This window comes from Diabrotica undecimpunctata, chromosome 6 (genome assembly GCF_040954645.1).
Source record: "Diabrotica undecimpunctata isolate CICGRU chromosome 6, icDiaUnde3, whole genome shotgun sequence".
Classification (NCBI taxonomy): domain Eukaryota; kingdom Metazoa; phylum Arthropoda; class Insecta; order Coleoptera; family Chrysomelidae; genus Diabrotica; species Diabrotica undecimpunctata.
In genome coordinates, this window is record NC_092808.1 from 34059468 (window position 1) to 34079890 (window position 20423).

General features: G+C 34.0%; 1 protein-coding gene across 2 annotated transcripts in view; it reads right to left on the reverse strand.

Moving 5' to 3' along the window:
- Positions 1-20423, reverse strand: part of LOC140443381 (uncharacterized) — a 742015-nt gene that overhangs the window by 261139 nt on the left and 460453 nt on the right. For both annotated transcript variants that reach the window (XM_072534614.1, XM_072534615.1), the window contains exon 4: positions 2736-2813. The gene's annotated coding sequence lies outside the window, so the exon portion shown is untranslated. The remainder of the gene's footprint in view (positions 1-2735; positions 2814-20423) is intronic.

Sequence of the window (20423 nt, forward strand, 5' to 3'; positions counted from 1 at the left end):
AGATTTTTTTAAAAGTCGTCTGTTTCTGAAATAATGAATTTATTCCATACATTTGCATCATACTGTATATAAATTCAGAGAAACCCTCGTGTAAATACAGTTATTAATTTCTATACATTATTTTTACATTTTTTATGAAATTTTTTATAAATAATAGAAATTTATGTTCTTATCAAAAATTTAGTTTGGATAAATGGCAAGAAATTAATTAGTTATCGTATTGATAATTAGGCATTAAAAAGTTTTGAGTTCAGAAGTTTTTAATTGTATTAAAATAACATTATTACCAACGGATGCTGCAAAAGTCGTGGCTTTAGTTAGTGCAAGATGGTTGTAGCCAATAGTATGCCGTCCAGGTTCTAGGTATAGGTCGTTGTGCTGTTCAAAGGGTCATTCAGCGGTTCAATCAAAACGGCAACTACACTAGAAGGTCAATATCAGGCCGTAGGAGAGCAACACCCGCAAGCAATGATCGGTTTCTTCGTGTTTAAGAATTAGACATCTAACTTCAATTGAGCTGGCAAATCGCCTGAACGAAGTCCGAAATATAGATATAAGTAGGTGGATAGTTGGTTGAAGACTTCATAAAGCGAATTTATTATCCAGAAGATCAGCACTATGCCAACAGCTCTCCGTGGAACACCGCAGAGCTCGACTTGCTTTTGTAAGGGAACACGAAAATTGGAATTACGCAGATTGGAGTAATATTTTGTTCTCGGATGAGTCCAGATTTTACTTAAGGTCACCAGAGGGTCGCGAAAGAATCCGAAGAAGAAAGAGCGATTTGCCCAATGAAATATTCTCGACAGAATAATCTATCGAGGAGAATCAGTTATGGTTTGGGCTGGTATAAGTCCGATGCCCGTACTGACTTAGATCTTATGTGTGGAGGATATATGATAGGAGCATATACAACCTATATGTTACATATGTATATAACACTCATTTTAGATGAGCATATGGTATTTTATATTCTATGCTAGAATCGTCAATTAATACTTACAAGACGTCAAGATTGTCCGTATGAATTGGACAGCTTCCAGCTACCAGGAATCCAGTTAAACATCTATGGGATACACTGGAAAGATGAAATCAAGTTCGGCTATACCGCCCAAACAACTTGCTTGAGCTTAATGTAACTCTTTAGTTACCAACTATCAGAATTAGACCAACTTCATATCCAAAATTTAATTACCACAATGCCAAGATGTATACAAGCTGTTATGTGGATGTTATCTTGTCCAACTGCTTTATCTTTCTGTATTGTTTAAAAGTTTTTCCCTCAGAAACTTTCTTGTTTGCTATTTTGGTGACCATTGGTGTCGATGTCTCCTTAAGTCTAACTGGTTCTTTATGTAATTCCAAACAGTCCAGGAAACGAAGGTTTTCACCTGGCATTTTTTACGGAAAAGATCGATTTACTTGAAAATTTAAGTAGTGGATAGTCCAAGGATCAAAATCTATATAATGATGAAAGGCTTTTTTACCATGGGTATAGTTGCCACCCCATGTCTGGGGTGGAAATGTTTTATTATATTTTGACCACAAAAATTGGTAGAAAAATTAATTTTAAGCAAAAAATGTTCGATACTTTTTTGATAAATTTAACAGTTTTCGATTCATTCGCTATCTAAAGTGTTAGTCTTATATCGAAAAAAAAGTGTATTTAATCAATTTTGTGCTAATAACTCAAAAATTATTTGTTTTATCAAAAAAACTGTAATTAACAACATTATTAATTAATTACAACATTAATAATTAACAATATTATTCTACTGTGTGTTGAGCTGCTTAAAATTGAATTTTTCTGTTTTTCAATCGTGAAACGCTGCTGCTGATAGAAAGAACTAAGGATCCCGGTAATTGGTGTTAAACAAATTTAATTTGTTAAATACGCAATCTGAATAAGTCTGTTATTACAGCTGCCTCACTGTAAAGGGCTACATATATATATATATATATATATATATATATATATATATATATATATATATATATATATATATATATATATATATATATATATATAATTTCGGTTTACAACGTTCTTCGACGTCTTCCGATTTCCAATCTCCATCTCATTCTATCGTTCCATAGATCGTCTTCCAGTTCTCTTTCTCTGATTTCTTTATCAACTCCTTCTCTCCAACTTCTTCTAGGCCTTCCTGGTCTTCGCCTACCTCTTGGTTGCCATTCAAGAATTTGTCTTGGTATTCTATTCTCCGGCATTCTCCTTACGTGTCCGTACCATCTGAGTTGTGTCGTTTTGATGTCATCAACAATATTATGTGTAACCCCCATGATTTCTCGGACTCTCTCGTTTGTTATTCTGTCGCGTCTGGAGATTCCCGCCGAGCGGCGCCAGAAGTCCATTTCTGTTGCTCTAAGCATTTTCTCTGATCTGTCTTTTAGGGGCCACACTTTAGCCCCACTAAGGGCTACATATTACTTATTCAAATATAAGGGGAGCTGTTACAATGTTCTGATCTGTTGTGATATTTTGATGTTATTGTTAATAAAAGACGTATTTGAATTGCATATTGTATTTCTCTTAGAAGTATACGTCCTCCTCTCTAATTTTTTGTCCCTTTTATGCCACAGTTAATCTTACAATTTTAGAAAAATTCACGATTAGTAAACGTGGCTAATTAAAAATATTGAAATTGAACAAACATCAATATTAATACACAAAGTATAATAAACGATGTGTAAGGAAATTTAACTGGAGTACTTACCTAATACATAAACTTATATCTTCTATTTTATATTATAGGTCCAATTTTTGATCATGATGCAGCCTTTGAATAATATATCTGAAACAAACGAAGAGCTATTAGGAAATGGTTATTATGACAAAGAAACTACTAACTACATATTTTGGAAATATAACATCTTTCTACTCAACCGATTCTCTGACGAATTAGACATACAAGATACAACATCTGCGACCACAACTATCACATTTTCAACACACAAGTTCACCATGGAACTAGAATCATCCCAATCAATTAACTTTGTTGATCTCACTATACATGCAAGAATATTCAGAAAGTGCGAAGCTGATATGAGGAACAGACAGTTTGGCTTTCGTAACGGCTTCGGAACAGTGGAAGCTCTGTATAGTTTCACAACTCTTGACCAAAAATGTCGAGACCAACAAAGAGATCTTTTCGTTGCGTTTATAGATTATGAGAAAGCTTTCGACAAAGTTAAACACAACATTATCATGAAATGTCTAAAGAGAAAAGGACTCGACAAAAATGACATTAACATAGTGGGAAATCTCTATTGGAACCAACAGGCTGTGGTAACATTAGATGGAAATAGCACGAATGCGCAACAGATAAGTAGAGGAGTGAGACAGGGCTGTGTACTTTCACCATTACTATTTAATACATATTCCCAAGAGTTATCTACGCAAGCACTTGAAAACTGTACATAAGGGATCAAGATAAATGGTGAAAATATAAATAACATCCGTTATGCAGACGATACAGTCATTATCGCTGAAAATGAGACAGACCTGCAGACGTTACTAAACACAATTTGTGATACTGGGGAACAGTTTGGTTTAACAATAAACATAAAGAAGACAAAAAACATGGTTATCAGTAAAAGAGGCAAAGTCATTACAAGGATCCAGATAAAAAATTAAGATATTGAGCAAGTGGACAAAATGAAATACTAAGGAGTCCGGATTGCGGAAGATCCGAATCCGAAATCAGAAATTCGCTTAAGAATAGAGCAATCACGAGCAGCCTTTTTGAAGATAAGGAAATTTCTGAGTAACCAAAGGCTCAATCTGCAAATCCGACATCGGATGGTAAAATGTTATATCCACTCTATTCTTCTTTATGGTGTCGAAGCCTGGACTGTTAATGTTGACTTAATGAGAAAACTGGAAGCTTTTGAGATGTGGCTTTTTAGAAGAATTTTGAAGATGCCATGGACCGATTATATTACGAACGAAATGGTGTTGCACAGAATGGGAAGAGACAGAGAACTTTTGACCACCATTAAAAGGCGAAAGACAGAATATTTGGGGCACATACTTAGAAATGATAAGTACGAGTTGTTGCAGCTGATTATTAAGGGTAAAATCGAAGGAATAAGGGGTCCTGGTAGACGGCAAATATCCTGGCTGAAAAACATTTGCGACTTGATCGGGTTAAACACACATACGCTCTTAAGAAAAGTAGAAGATAGAAATGAATTTGCAATGGTTATAGCCAACCTTCATTAGTGGAGACGGCACTAGAAGAAGAAGAAGATCTCACCATTACTAGATTAAATGACCACTTCGACTGCAGTATCTATAGGAAACAGACTGATCATCTAATACCCTTTCACTGACTGATCATCTAATTTCACATAAATATCCAGCTTTCCATAGTTACATTCATCGTCTAGACGCCATTCTAGTGCCTCAGTCTAACTACAATAAATAATTTAATATCCTTCGACAAATAGCAATTTGTCAGGGTCAATGATAAGCGGATATGGTACTTGTATGAAAGATATAGTAATGAAAATAGCACGGGGAAAACAAGCTACGAAAGCACTCCATGGAGTGATATGGAACAATACTCTAACCAAAGAGAACAAACAAAAAAGTATTTTTCACAGCATAGTAATGAATATTACCCGATACGGAGCGGAAGTATGGTCAATAACAACATCAATACGAAATAAAATAAGAACAGCTGAACTGGAATTTATGAGATGTCTACAAATCATCAGAGCGGATAGAATAAGAACAGAGGAAATGCGGAGCAGAATGGAAGTGCTTAATTATGATAAATATGATAAGTTATTATCTTGGTTTATTTGTCCCAACCAAACTTATTTTTCAGATTAACATTTAAGATTTAAGACGTTCTTACACCTAAGAGACTGAGCTAGACTGAGCCTTAACAATTGGCTCCCAAAGAAAGTTGTGAGTTTTATTGTTATACATTGGCTCCCAACTTTTAGAGGGTAGTTATATTGTTACACATTGCCGTCGCCGTTTCTAATGGCTCGTTCGATGGTTATAGTACATTTTATATATTGGTTTGAATCCCTTTGTTCCATTTCTCAAAATTCAAGTATTATGTTCTAATCAAGTTCTAATCACATTGTATTTTCTAGAAATTTCAGTGTTAAAAATAATTTAAAATATGGCGCAGTAAAGTGTCAATCTACAGAAGTAAAGTTATTGAAAATTAGAAAAACCGGTGATCAATGTATAAACATAGATGGGTGGTAATGTATCTTCTTCTTCTCGTGCCACTCCTAGCGGAGATTGGAAATCATCATGGCCACTGCGACTTTGTTAACAGCGCGCCTAAAAAGTTCAATCGAACTACACCCGAACCATTCACGTAGATTACGAAGCCACGATATTTTTCTTCTTCCCACACTTCTTTTGCCCTTAATTTTGCCCTGCATGATATTTCTTAAAAGTTCGTACTTTTCACCTCTCACAATGTGCCCCAAGTATTCCATCTTTCTAGTTTTTATCTCATTTAGAATTTCGCATCTTTTGTCTAAAGTTTGGAGTACTTGCGTGTTAGTGACGCGGTCCATCCATGATATTCTGAGAATGCGCCTATAGCACCACATCTCGAAAGCTTCGATGTTTTTTGTGGTCAACTGTTTTAGTGTCCAAGCCTCTACTCCATACAACAGGGTAGAAAAGACATAACACCGCAGCATTCGTATTCGTAACTTTATATTGATATCACGATTGCAAAAGAGTTTGCGCATTCTATTAAAGACTGATCTAGCGATTTCTATTCTACATCTAATCTCTTTTGTTTGATCAGTATCGTCTGTGATCCAAGCACCTAGATATTTATAACAGGACACACGCTCAATCGTTGTATTGTCTATTACAAGATTATCTCTGATGTTCTTTGATTTCGTAATTACCATAAATTTAGTTTTTTTCAAATTAATTTTCAAGCCGTAACTGTTACAGTATATATTGAGACTTTGAACGAGATGTTGTAGTTCTACTAGCGTTCCCGTTAGGAGAACCGTATCGTCAGCATACCTTATATTGTTGATCGTCTCACCATTTATTATCAGACCAATATCTTCTTCCTCGAGTGCTTGTTCACAGATAGCTTCACTATACAGATTAAACAAAAGTGGCGACAAGATTCATCCCTGCCGGACTCTTCGACGGATTTGAATTTCTTCTGTTAGCCTACCCTCAACCTTCACATTTGCTGTTTGATTCCAATATAGGTTGCATATAATTCGAATATCTCGGCTGTCTATATTTTTCTTTATTAGAATTTGTCTTAGTGGTTCATGTTGTACTTTGTCAAAGGCCTTTTCGAAATCAATAAAGCAGGTGTAAATTTCTTGGTTCATGTCTAAGCATCTCTGTGAGAGAACGTTCATTGCAAACAGAGCCTCCCTTGTACCTAGCCCTTTTCTGAATCCCATCTGAGTGTTACTGAGTGGTAATGTATAAAGGTAGCTAAACTCTCAGATTTTACTTTACTAGATTAACATTATGTTAAAAACCAAAAAATATGTATTATTTTTTAATTGTTGCCCCATATGAAGTTATTTATAAAAGTTATGAAAATATGCAAATGTATATGTATGTAAAGAGGTAAAATACAGCAAAAATACAGTTTTAAAGTGTAAAAATACCGTTTTTAGCTTTGTATCTGTTAGCTTTTTGTTTCATAATTAAACTTCATTAAAGACCATCTACAAAACATACGACTCGATATATCATCAAACGAAAGTCAACAATAAAAGAACAAATTAAAAAAAAAACAGATTATGTATCTATGGAGTTAAATCAAATAATTAGTCAATATGTAGCCGAAAGATAATCCCATAAAATACGAAACCACCTAAAAAATGTACACAAGCAGGTGTAATTATGTCTGGGTAATGATTTGTTACCGGATGCGCGCGGACCGAACGAACACAAAAATCAGGGTGCGGAAGAAATTATGGACGAAGCCATACCGGACTGCGTTGTGCTAATTTGCAACAAGTCCTTTTGCAGGGTTGTATTAAGAAATGAGTTCAGTTATTTATGAAAATTTTTAAACATGAATCTCGTTTAACCTGTTGAAGGACTCTTGGAATTTAAAAATTTTTTAAATTTAGTTTCATATTTTTTTGGCATATTTACAGAATAGAATATAATGTATTATTAAGATATCTATAAGATCTTAATATAAATTCAGTTTTTAAAGATCTACAGGTAAATGCTGCACTAGGGCAACAACCGCGTTTTTGACCGATTGACGTACCCGTCACCAAGAGATTGTGTTAATTACGTTTAGCTTGTTAGTTTTTTTTTAATTGTTCTAAGTGTGTGATGTTATAAATAAGTTGTGCAATTTTTATCGGAATCCATCTATTATTCCCTATAAGCCCTAATTCCAGGGTTGCACAGGTCTAATGGATCTGACCAGATCAGACCATAACCCACTAATCGCTAATGTCACGCTTAAGCTTAAACGTATTAGAAAACCACAAAGAACTTCAAAATTAGATGTTAGAAAACTGAAAGAAGTTGATATAAAAATCAAACTTCAACAGAAAATATACAAAAACTTTGATAAATTAGATACTAACACTTACGAGATAAACGAACAATGGGAAACACTAAAAAACTGCCTCCTCGCTCCATGCAAAGAGATATTAAAAGAACCGACACGAAAGAAAGACAATTGGATGACCGATGAGATACTCGGCATGATGGAACAACGAAGACAAGCCAAAAACAAAGACAGTCACAATTACAAAATCATTAACAACGAAATCAGAAAAAAGATAAGAGTAACAAAACAAACTTACTATGAGGAAAAATGTAAAGAGATAGAGGATCTTCAGAACAAATACGACCTATTCAACATACATAAAGAAGGTTAAAGAAATGACAGGACTGCAAAAAAGAAACCACAACACAACTCTTTTAGATAAAAATGGAAATACTATGATAACGACTGACGAAAAACTAAAACGATGCGAAGAGTATATGGAAGAGCTCTTCGACGACGAAAGAGGAAACCCACAAGACTTGTCTTTTGAGGTCAGAGAAACAAGTGTAGAAATTACAAAGGAAAAAATACTGTATGCACTAAAGAACACCAGAAACGGAAAAAGCCCGGGGCCAGATCAACTGCCTATTGATATCCTTAAAATAATAGAAAATGAGTACATTGATGTCCTCTTAAAGCTTTTTAATAAAATTTATCAGTCGGGTGACATACCCAACGAATGGTTGACCTCAACATTCATTTGTCTTCCAAAAAAGGAAAATGCTAGAGAATGCACCGACCACCGTACCATAAGCCTGATGTCTCACACACTTAAATTGTTTTTAAAGATCATTCATAAACGCGTTTACAAAACACTTGATATGGATCTTGAAGAAACTCAATTTGGATTCCGTAATGGCGTAGGTACCCGTGAAGCTCTATTTGCATTCAACGTACTAATCCAGAGATGCTTGGATGTGAACTAAGATATGTACGTCTGTTTCATAGACTACAACAAAGCTTTCGACAAAGTCCGCCACAAAGAGCTAATGGACATCCTCAAAGCAAAACAACTACAACACAATGACCTTCGAATTATAACAAATGTATATTATAAACAGCAGGCACACGTACGCATTAATGAACACACATCAGAAGAGTTCGAAGTTAAAAGAGGAGTGCGACAGGGGTGTGTATTGTCACCACTACTATTCAATGCATACTCTGAAGAAATTATGAAAAGAGCTCTTGAGGGAGAAACAGCAGGAATCAAGGTCAATGGAACACCAATTAACAACATTAGATATGCGGACGATACTATCATAATAACAGACAACCTCCAAGACCTCCAAAAGCTAATGAACAAGATAGTTGAGTATGGAGAAGAATATGGATTATCAATAAACACCAAGAAAACCAAATTTATGAGGATATCAAAAACCCAAAATAATGGTGAAAGCCTGACAATTAACGGTAGTGCTTTAAAACAAGTTGAAAACTACCACTATCTTGGCACAATAATTAATCACACAAACGATTACTCCAAAGAAATCAAAGTTCGAATAGAGAAAGCACGTACAAACTTCAATAAAATGAGAAAGGTACTTTGTGCAAGAGAACTAAAATTGGACTTGAGAGTTAGGCTGGCAAGGTGTTATATTTTCTCGACTCTGCTTTATGGGATAGAAGCATGGACACTTAACGCGTCGACTGCTAAAAAGTTGAAAGCATTTGAAATGTGGGTGTATAGAAGAATCCTGAAGATATCATGAACTGAGCATGTAACAAACAACGAAGTCAAGAGAAGAATCAACAAAAGAATGGAAGTATTGGAAACCATCAAGACACGAAAGCTGCAATACATGGGGCATGTTCTGCGTAATAAGAGATACAACCTACTTCAATTGATTATACAAGGGAAAATCCAGGGCAAGAGAAGTGTAGGAAGAAGAAGAATCTCATGGTTGCGTAACTTGAGGGAATGGTACGGATGCACATCAATTGAACTATTCAGAGCAGCAGCATCTAAGATAAGAATAGCCATGATGATTGCCAACCTCCGTCGCGGAGATGGCACGTGAAGAAGAAGAATGGATCTATACCATATATTTTTTGAGTCACATGGTAATCTCCAAAAATTGTTTGCTGCATGCATGTTAAAGTGTTGACTATTTCAGGTTCTATGGTATAGAGCCTGCAGTTAAAATCTCCATGAAACAGCCTCATTATATGTAGGTGTTCCTTGACTAGCGCATTACCAGTAAAGAAGCCTGTTACCATTATGAGCTGATGCCTGCTTCTTTTCCGCAGTACTTCAGCCGTATTAATGCGTAAACTATCAATATACATTCTGCCATTTGATTAATCCGATATACTTTCCCATTGAAAGTAAGGTTGTGGTCTGATTTAGGCTTTTTTCTGGTTGCCGAAAGATGGCTCTGGATAGGAGTATTTTAGCAGGTCCTCTTCAGACAAATTCATCAGCTCTTTAATTGCCATATATTACTCGTTGAAACTGTTTCGTTCCACCAGTCTGTTGAGTACTTTTCGGCCTTCAGACATTAGCTTAGAGACTACATTAGGTCTCCTGAGAACCTTCATCGCTTGGCACTTTGTCTATATATTGCATTGCTTTAGTTTAAAAGCCCTCATGTAAATTTACCTGCTCAATTCAACACTGCATACATCTTTGCCTGAAATAAAATCTATTCTTGTAGTAGAATAGAAATGTTTACATTTCTACACCTGTCTCGTCGGTAGCTTTAGACCAAGTGTAACCCCGCAACAGGGTTGTGTGTTTCCTCTTCCCCATACATTGTGTAAGCAGATGCCACCTGGAAAGGTTCTGATCTAACTGAGCTAAGGTTTCCTCGTAGCCTGTAATATCCCCGTCTCGTCTCCCCCTTATAACCATGTGCAGAGAAGGTAGTTCAAATACAGCCTCCATAGCAGCTGTTGGCGTTCCCCACAGAGCCCTGTAATTTCAAAGCAAGCAATTCTTTGCACCTAAATTTGAGGATGGCACCTTTTTGCTGCACTTTTGGTCATCATATCACTGATGTATATGTAACTGTTGATTAAACAACTGCATATTTTTCATGAATTGTCTAGCTACCACTAAGGTAGTAATCGCTCTCTTGATTATTCATTCTATCTATTGATTCAAAGTAAGCCTCAAGTGTAGTAATACTCCAAGATGGAATTGAAAAGTAATTTACTCACCAGATTTAAATTTCTACCATTCAGGATTAGAGGAAGTAATCACATTAAATTTCTTCATTTCGCAAGTCTCATGATTTTAAAATTCTGGGGACTTATGTTAATACTTGAATTTTATTCTGTAACCATAGTTAGGGCCTATTTCATTATATTTAACTATTATATTAAATTTGCCATGGGCTAAGATAATCAGGTAATCCGCACAGCCCAGGACATGATGTCTATCGTTGCTGAGTGTAGTTATCAACCCACACACGATGAGATTTCAGAAGAGAAGATATAACTTTCCCTTTCCCCCCTGGCTAACTATCTATGCTGACAATTTGTCCCCCAGTAACTTTGCGTATATCAATTCTACAATAAAATGTCTTAAAGCTTCATTAATCCTTTATTTATTTTATTTATTGCAGAATTCTTACCCAAAAAAACTAATAAACAAATTTTTATTTAATATCCATAATAAGAGAATGACTGACATAAATCAAACAACAGAATCCGATCACCAAATTCTGCAATCTCAATTTACTTCTACATTACTACTACCTTATATACCATTAGTATCCAAACTAACTAAACTCTTTGCTAACTATTCTAAAATAAAAATTACAACTAAAAATATAAAAACACATTGTATACAAAAACTAACACACCTATTATCATCATTATGCAAAGCTCAAATGTTGTTTATAAAATACCATTCGAGAATTGTACATCGGACACACATCCAGAAATTTAATAGGCAGACTGACATCACATAACAGTGACCTAAGAATTTCAATGAAACCAAGATATTAAGACATGAAAACAAATTATACACAAGAGAATTCCTAGAAATGGTATGCATAAATAATATCAATGTGTTAATGTAAAAGAAGCAGGGAGGGAGGAGTGGTAAACTTTTTTGTATATTTTGTGGGGTCTTAAATTGACAATCTCAGTAAAACGTCAAATCTCTGACAACTGGACTAAGATAAAATAATTGTAACATTATTTTAGCATATGCACATTTTGCGTAAGCTAGATATTAACAAAGACTGCAACTTATATATATATATATATATATATAACGGGAATGTTATTTATCATATAAGAGGATCGAATTTCTGAGTGTTAGGAAATTTCTATATTATCTGTCGTATCTACCCTTAATAAACCATAGTGATTTAATTATTAACACTAAATAGCAGATCTAACCTACAGAAACTACCGAGCCTTAAATCGTATTAGTGAAAATCATGTGACAAAATTACCTACAATTGGTGCTTGATACCGCACGTTAGGAAAGGAGAGTTAACGTTGAAATTCGGCACAAGATTCCTCGAAAACAATTAAACATCGTCCTGATTCCCCTTCAAAGTGATTATCCTGACTTCTAATCCAGTGGCTTTGTACACCTGGTCGATTTTATAAGGTAATTTAAACATAGTTTCCCAGACTATTGATTAAGACAAGTATTTGAAGAACAATTTTCGTATAGAACAAAAAATTACAAATTGGAATAGTTATCGATGCAATATAAAATTATAGATGTTATATCTATATCTCTTTTATAAATATAATTAAATGAAATGAAAATGATTAAGTTCACTAACATCTTTTTAACGAAATATATGTGCTGATAGTATAAAGATTTTTTTATTGTTCATAATTTTACAGTGAGGTGCCAAATTATGAAATAAATTAATTTTTTTAAAAATAGTTGACCTATGAGACAAATCCTTACAAACAGATTTTTATTTTTAGATTATTATTTTTTGGCATATACATTGGTTGTCTAGAAAGGAGAAAGAACGTTTTGACATAAAAAATTGGAAACAAAAGATATTTAGTTTAAATAGAAGCAAACCTACTATAGTATTTTTCACACTAACAACGTTGCACGTCACGATACATATACAAAGTGACGTCACTTGTATTTACAATTTCCATAACATCAACCTTAGAGTTCAAATCTCCCTAACACTTCTAATAATACGACACCCATACGGAACAGCTCGATCTTTTATAGGCGTCAACATGGTATAATAATAAGAATATAATCGTGATTATATTGAGAATTTTAGAATTATATTGATTTAATAAACAAAAACATTTTTTTATATTTATGGTATAAATTTTATAAAATAACTGTTTAAGTTTAATACTCCACAAAATAATAATTTTGATTAAATAGATTAGACAGTAGTACGCCACTGATATGGGAATAAGTATTAAATTTTGCTTAAAAGCTTTAAAAACTAATTATTGGTGTATATTGTGATTGTTCTATGCCAAAAACAACCAAATATTCTGTAGAGCGCTGATTGCTTGTTTAATTACTTATTATTAATATTATTTTGAACAAGAACGAAATATTGGCAGGCCGTTTTTATTATGAAATGCTCTAAAAGAGGTAAGTTAAAGAATTTAGTAAAAATAATTTTGTATTAATGCATTTTCTTATGTATTTTGGTGTGCTGCAGTAATCTTAAAACTACAGTCTGTCCCAAACCCTTCTTTCAGTGCGTCACTAATTTTGACGTCATATAGGATTTTAAGAATGTCGAGAATTATTGCATGACATTTTAGTTAAATCTGACAGTTGCAGGATTGTAATCGGCTAAATGTGAAAAGATTATTTTTTTAAAATGAGAAGTAAAAACTTTAAGAATTCAATTTTTTTTTTACTTTACATATTAGAGGTCCCGTCCTGTATAAAAAATTTTATTGCGCATTATATTGGAACGGCATTTTGTCATAATTGCTATTCTATACATTCCAAAGAAAGTGCTTAATTAGCTAAGATTTATTTATGGATTTATTATTATTTATTATAAACACTATGGAATTGGAATGTTTGTTTATTTAAAATAACGCTTCCTCCTATAGAATCTTTTAAGAGTTGACTGCGAGATTTACGAAAAAAAATTTACTGGCAATTGCAAGGCATCAAAGCAAACATTCCTGTGATAAAATAGCATCGATTGAAATCAGTCATATTCGGAAAGTAATTTTCGGAAAGTTTCTGTGGCAGCCATTAGTTTAATTTTGTGAAGATTTATCATAAAATCGTGAAAATAGTTTAAATAGTGAGTTATTCTACTAGATTGGGTGTGCAAATGAAAGAGTGTTATGAAGTTTAGGTAAAAAAACAATGGACAGTTTAAATAGTAAAGCAGTTGGTTTTTGAGTTAATCTACCAGTTTCGGTATGCAGATCAAATAGTGTTAATGGAGTTTAGTTAAAAAACAAGAGACCGAATGTAAGTTTATGTAAATAGTTTAAATAGTGAAGCAGTCGATTTTTGAGTTAATCTACCAGTTTCGGTATGCAGATGAAATAGTGTTAATGGAGTTTAGTTAAAAAACAAGATACCGAATGTAAGTTTACCTTCTTTTTTTATGAATAACAAAAATGAATATTATATTTCAAACAATCCACAATCCGATTCAGGACCTGATTCATTAAAATTAATGATTACAGGGGATATGTGGCTGGCATCAATTATATCTTATATTTTAATAAAATGTGGTTCTAAAAAGAACCGTTTTTATACAAATGAATATCTTCTAATTGAAAATAATTTAATAATTTTAATATTAGGCTTTGTTCTTTCTCGGTATATCTCGGCATATTTAAAATATTTTTATGACAATAAATACAAAATTAAATTTTCACTGTAAAATGTCTGAAAATACTAACCTGGAATGACAATTATCATTTTATCAGTTGACATTGTCATAGTACTGTCACTATTGAGACCATCTGCGCCAAATTATATTTATGCGCATCATTGATTGGATATCTATTTAGCGCATTCTAAACTCCAACCAATTATATATCCGTAAGTAGAATTCGCTTTAATATGCAAATACCCGTGAACGATACATAATTTTCTAAGTTCTATGTATAATAATCACAGACTTACGTTTTTTTCTGTCACTTCTAGCTTAATGCGTTAGAGAGAATTCGATCAACTATGACGCACTGAAAGAAGGGTTTGGGATGAACAGGTACGACTAATAATATTTCTCAAGTAGTTAAAAATCATGAAATTTTAAAATCACCTCCTAAAAAACGCTATTAAAAAGAGACTGAAACTAATACAGAAGAGTTGAATGTCAGTGGTATTTGTGATGTTATTTACGACATGTATAAAACAAATAAGAACTTTGACAAATTAGCAAATGTAGATAGAATGTTGTTCATAAATGTTTATTAATCATAGTGTTTTCTTTGTAGAAATGTTTGTCATTTCTACAATTAGAAAATTATTTTACAAAAAATATTAAATCGATTTTAATAAAAAAATGTCTATGTTCCCCCCATACTATGCTATGGTTAAGCAAAGTGTCTTCTCTCCATGGAGTGATGATTACATGGCATTGATGTTGTAATTAAACAGTTAGCCTTTGTAATATGCTTTAGACGTACAGACCAAATTAATTATGTGTGTTGATTGCTTTATAATAAAACGAACAAACTCCAAACATACTGATATGTTTCTGTTTTAAACATTTTTTAAAAAACCACTTTAAAAATTTGTTTTTTTTAATTTTTCCAAAAACTCTCAAAAGTACCAAAACCACGTGGAACAGATTTTAATTTCTACTCTAATTATTTGACATTATATATTTAATATATAATGTATGTAGGTCCACTCCCTACATCCCCTTTCTGGTATTGTCATGTGACTTATACTTTGTAGAGGTTATATGGACGCCGTTTTTTAATTAACAGATAAAGCTTATGCGCCGTCCTTTGTGACAGGCTTGTAAGATCTTCAAGAATGCCGTTTTTATTATGACTTCAATTTAGGTTAATACGGATTAAAACCTGATGGGTATAAGCTATTATAATAAATTTTGTGGAAATTTTGAAAACAAAGTTTTTAGTGTTTTAGTGTAATATAAGGATAATTAGTTTTGCAAGTATGTTATAAAGTGTTTAGTAAATATCTAGTGCATCTAATGTCCAATTCTGATCAAAACGTTAAATCTTGTATTTATTATTATTTTTTTTTTTAATAAAGTTAGCTTTTGTAATTCGTATTGTATAAACTGTTTGTTCTATAATCTAGCACTATAAACGAATAAAATTATAACACAAGCAGAAGAACAACAAGTTTTTAGGTCGGAAGGATCATGCACCGACGTTATTTTTATATTGAAGCAAGTTCAGAAGAAATCATTAAATTACAACAAACCGGCATATCTATGTTTCGTGATAATCTATGGCGTTATTCACTTATTGTACGCAAGAAAGACACCTCTAGAAATAATCAAAAAAGTTAAAAATATCTACCAAAACAACACAATAGAAGTAGAAGAAGAACTAACTGCCCCAATTAGGACTGCAACTGAAGCTGCCAATGAGTAACACAGGGAGATTCCCTGAGTCCTCTTTTGTTCAACCTGATCATGGATAAAATAATAAAAAAAGTAAGAACTAAAAAAAGATACCAAATGGGAGAAAAACAACTTAAAATAATCTGGCTATCAAGACGACGTAATATTACTATCTCAAAGTGAAAATGAGTATGCTGTACCAATTTAATATAACAGCCAGAAAATGTATTAAGTTAATTTTGCCAAAAAAGACAAAATGCATGAAAGACAGCAAATTTATTAAGATGTAAATTGTAGCTGGAAGGTCAGATAATAGAACAAGTGATGGAGTTTAAATATCTAGGTATCACACTCTCTAGCTACGGAAAGCTTGAATCAGAAGTGGAAGATCAAGTGAATAGAGAAAACAGAGCCGCAGGTTGCCTGAATCAAGCAATATGAAAAAAAAATATCGGGAAAGAAATGAAGGGCAGAATTTACAAAACAGTTATCAGACCAATAATATGATAATAATGACATACTTATGCGGCAGAAACACGATCTGACACAGAGAAGACAAAATGAATATTAGAAGGCAGCAGAGATGAAAACAGAGCTAGAAATACAAATATACGACGTAGATACAAGCTGTATCTACGTCGGACATTACTATCTGACATCTACTAACATTAAGGACTGGGTAAGAAATAGAAGAGTAGAATGAAACGATTATATAAGAGCGAGGTAGAGACTGCGAGAGATGGTTCACCAATAGGAAGACGATCAACAGAAAGACCTCGAAAACGATGCAACGACAAGTTCCCGGACCTTGAAATATATACAGATCCATGCCTACATAAAAAGAAGAAGAATAATGATCTATTGTTACATTTCGGTCACATTTTGTGTTCGTGATAAAACTGATACAGCATAAATAAATATTATGAATACACCTCGGAATTGTCTATTGCCTCTAGTTGCAGAGAATTCTAGCGATTTTCGAGGCAAAAGTGAAAGCCTAGCCAATTTTCTAAATTATTAGTAAGAGCCATTATCATCATCATTAGCCATTTTGAGTCTACTGCTGAACATCGGCCTTCCATAAATAATTCAATTGCATCCAGTCTTGAGCACCGCGAATCTAGTTGTGCTAGGGCGTCCTCGATTACTATAAGCATCGTGTTGAAAATGCTTACCAGTTTTTCTACAAAACTATTGTATTTGAATTTCTGTCTCCGAGGGATTCGAGTACATTCAACATTGACCCTGAGCGCCATTATACTTTGAGTATAATTTCCATCCAATTTGTTTCTTCTATCCTTAACACCCTCAGCGCCAGTGTCGCCAGTGTATCCTTTTAGATACACACTGTTCTCAACGCTGTTTATGGAAAAAGATACGTATGGCTCGTTGTGTTCGATCTGTTGTGTCTCCTAAAAGGACACACTTTCTTAAGTTTTTATATGTAGAGAATAATGTTATGGCCTGAGCCAATTTCCTGGTATAACTGGGTTTAGCCTTAGACATGAAAAGATAGGTTGTATGTAACTAGAAATTCATAGGAAAAATGTTATTGCAGTACATAACTATTTGAACTCATTTTTGCAATCATCAGTTAATATTTAGACATTATTAGTGTTTTTATTTATATGCTCGAATGTGTTATAAAAGTGATATTTATTCTATACAAATAAAAGAAAGAATAAAACTATACAAATTCTTAAAATAAAAATAAAGATATATGTATTAAACTAGAAAAAATTGATTTGATATTTAGTGCGTTGCATTATAACATTTTTTACAAATAATAGTGTCACACACAGAACATTTTTTGGTGTTTACTTGAGATGCTGTCACAATTTCCCCTCAGCATTTGTTACTGCTTTCGATCCGTATTTCTTGTAACACTCCGAACAACGCCCTCTGATTTTCTTGCCATCTTGGACATTTGTTACTAGATGATGTACTTCTTGTTTTATGGTTCCAGATGGGCTAGCAATAGTGACGTTTTGTGTAGAACATTTTGCAAGCATTGAAGTTATAACCTGTTCACGAAATCCTGTTATAGTGAGCTTCTTACGGATAGTGTTCTCGTTATACAGGAAATGAGCATTGACCAAACTCGTCCCCCAAATAATTTCAAACATAAGTTTTCTGTACCATTTCGTGCACCGCCATAATGTAGAGGAATACGTAGCCATTTGATCACTAAGATCAATGGACGACTTATCATTGTTATAGTCAAAAATACATATTGGTTTCTGAATAGTTCGTCCCGTTCGACTTTCATTAGGGAGCGTTTTCAATGATGGGGATTTTGTTGACAACATTCGAACATCCCTCTTATGAAACACCTTTGAAAACACCAATCCCGTCATCTGCTTGTTTGGCTGAGAAATCTCCTGGTCTTAGTTTGGCACACATCACGTCTTATGGCATGTATTTCCTATTTGCTCTAATCGTCCCCTCCAAAGGGGTGTTGTTCTTCCTCAGTCGATAAGCCAGAGGTATACTGGTATAATAACTGTCAGTATATAATGTTCTACCATCGTCTAAGAGACCTTTGGCTAAAACCATAACTGTATTTTCTGACACTTCGGATTCAGTGTTTTTCGATTTGCCGCAATAAACCAAAAGGTTTCATGTATAATCTTTTTTAGTACAAAGTTTAAATATTCTTGTGCCATACTTTGCGGCCTTGTTTGGGATATACTGCCGGAAGAGCAACCTGCCTCTCTAAGCAACTAGAGACTCATCAACACAAATTTTCTCTCCCCGGGGTAAAAACCCCGGGATATCACTAACTTCGCGAACTTTATACAATCTATCTTCTTTGTTTGAAGTTTCATTATCAGCAAAGTGTAGAAATTTGTGAATAATTTCAAAGCGATTTCTGGCCATCACTGTGCGTGCTAAAGATATATTGTATAAAATATGGCTTTTCCAATAATCTCGTACAAAAGGCAGCTTCACCAAACCCATCCAACCAATAAGTGCTAAGAGGGAACGTATTTCCTCGACAGTTACTGGTTGCCACCCATATAGTCGTGATTGATCAGAAATATCTGTGGACAAAAGATATTGCGTTGCATACAAGTTGGTCTGCTCCAGTATCTTCGTTATAATGTCAGGAGTCACAAATAATTCAAAGTAATCTATGGGGTTGGCATCTGCTAGAATTCCTGCATAAATTTCTTTCATACCGGACCACGGTACTGTAACTTCAATAGCCGAAGGATCATCGTGAGTGGGCCAATACATACTTTGTATCTTTTGTTTTACCCATTCCGTTTCTGAATATATCTGATTATCTTCATCCTGCAGTTGAGAATTTTGGCCATCCCGATTAGGTTCTGGAGAAGAATGGTATCGCTTTCGGGAAGTTGACGGCTGATTCCATTGATTACTGTCATCGGTGTTGCTATCATTGCTTGAATCTAAACCCGGTTCAAAGTCTGGATCATTGTCAAAGTCGTCACTTGAGAAATACATCTTAATCAAAGTCTACTAAATCAGTAAAGGAACAACTAAAGTACTTTACTCGTACACAATAACACTATTTTCGAAGAATTGTTTTTTACTTTCCAGCACTATTGTTTTTATCGAATTGTTTATCTTTACAGGCGAACACTGGTGTTTGTAGAATGGTTAATGTTCCAAGCAAAGAAGTTGGTTAGTCAGAATTTGAAAAGAAATAAAAATATGTTAAAAACAAGGTGTGTATCTTTTTTGATACACATGCCCTTGCGCGAAAGTCTTTACGCTAGGCCAATGTATCGAAATTGATACACACTTGAAAAGTACAAAAATAGACTTCTTCTTTTGTTGCCTATCCTCTGTGAATATTGTCAATCACGTTGGTCCATACATCTTTGTTGACAGCTGCTTTAAATAGATGTATGGTAGTCATTCCTGATCATTGTCTGATGTTCTTCAACCACGATGCCCTTCTGCGCCCTTGAGATCTTTTTCCTTCTATCTTGCCTTGTAAAATTAGTTGAATTAGTTGATACTTCTCATTGCATCTCATGCCCTAAGTATGTCATCTTTCTGATTTTAACGATACGCATAATTTCCAGATCTTTATTCATACGCTGGATCACGGTGTTGTTTGTAACATGAGGGATATAGGAAATTCTGAGCATGCGGCGGTAGCACTACATTTCGAAGGCTTCTAATCGTTTGGTTGTTGCTTTCGTCAAGATCCAGGCTTCGACTCCATAAAAAAGGGTAGAAAATACATAGCATCTCAAGACTCGTGTTCTTATATCAATGTTCAGGTACATATTACATAAAATCTTCCTGAAGCGATTGAAGACAGCTCTTGCCTTTTCTATACGACATCTTATTTCCTGTGAGTGGTTCCATTCCTTTTTTAGGCTGCATCCAAGTATGT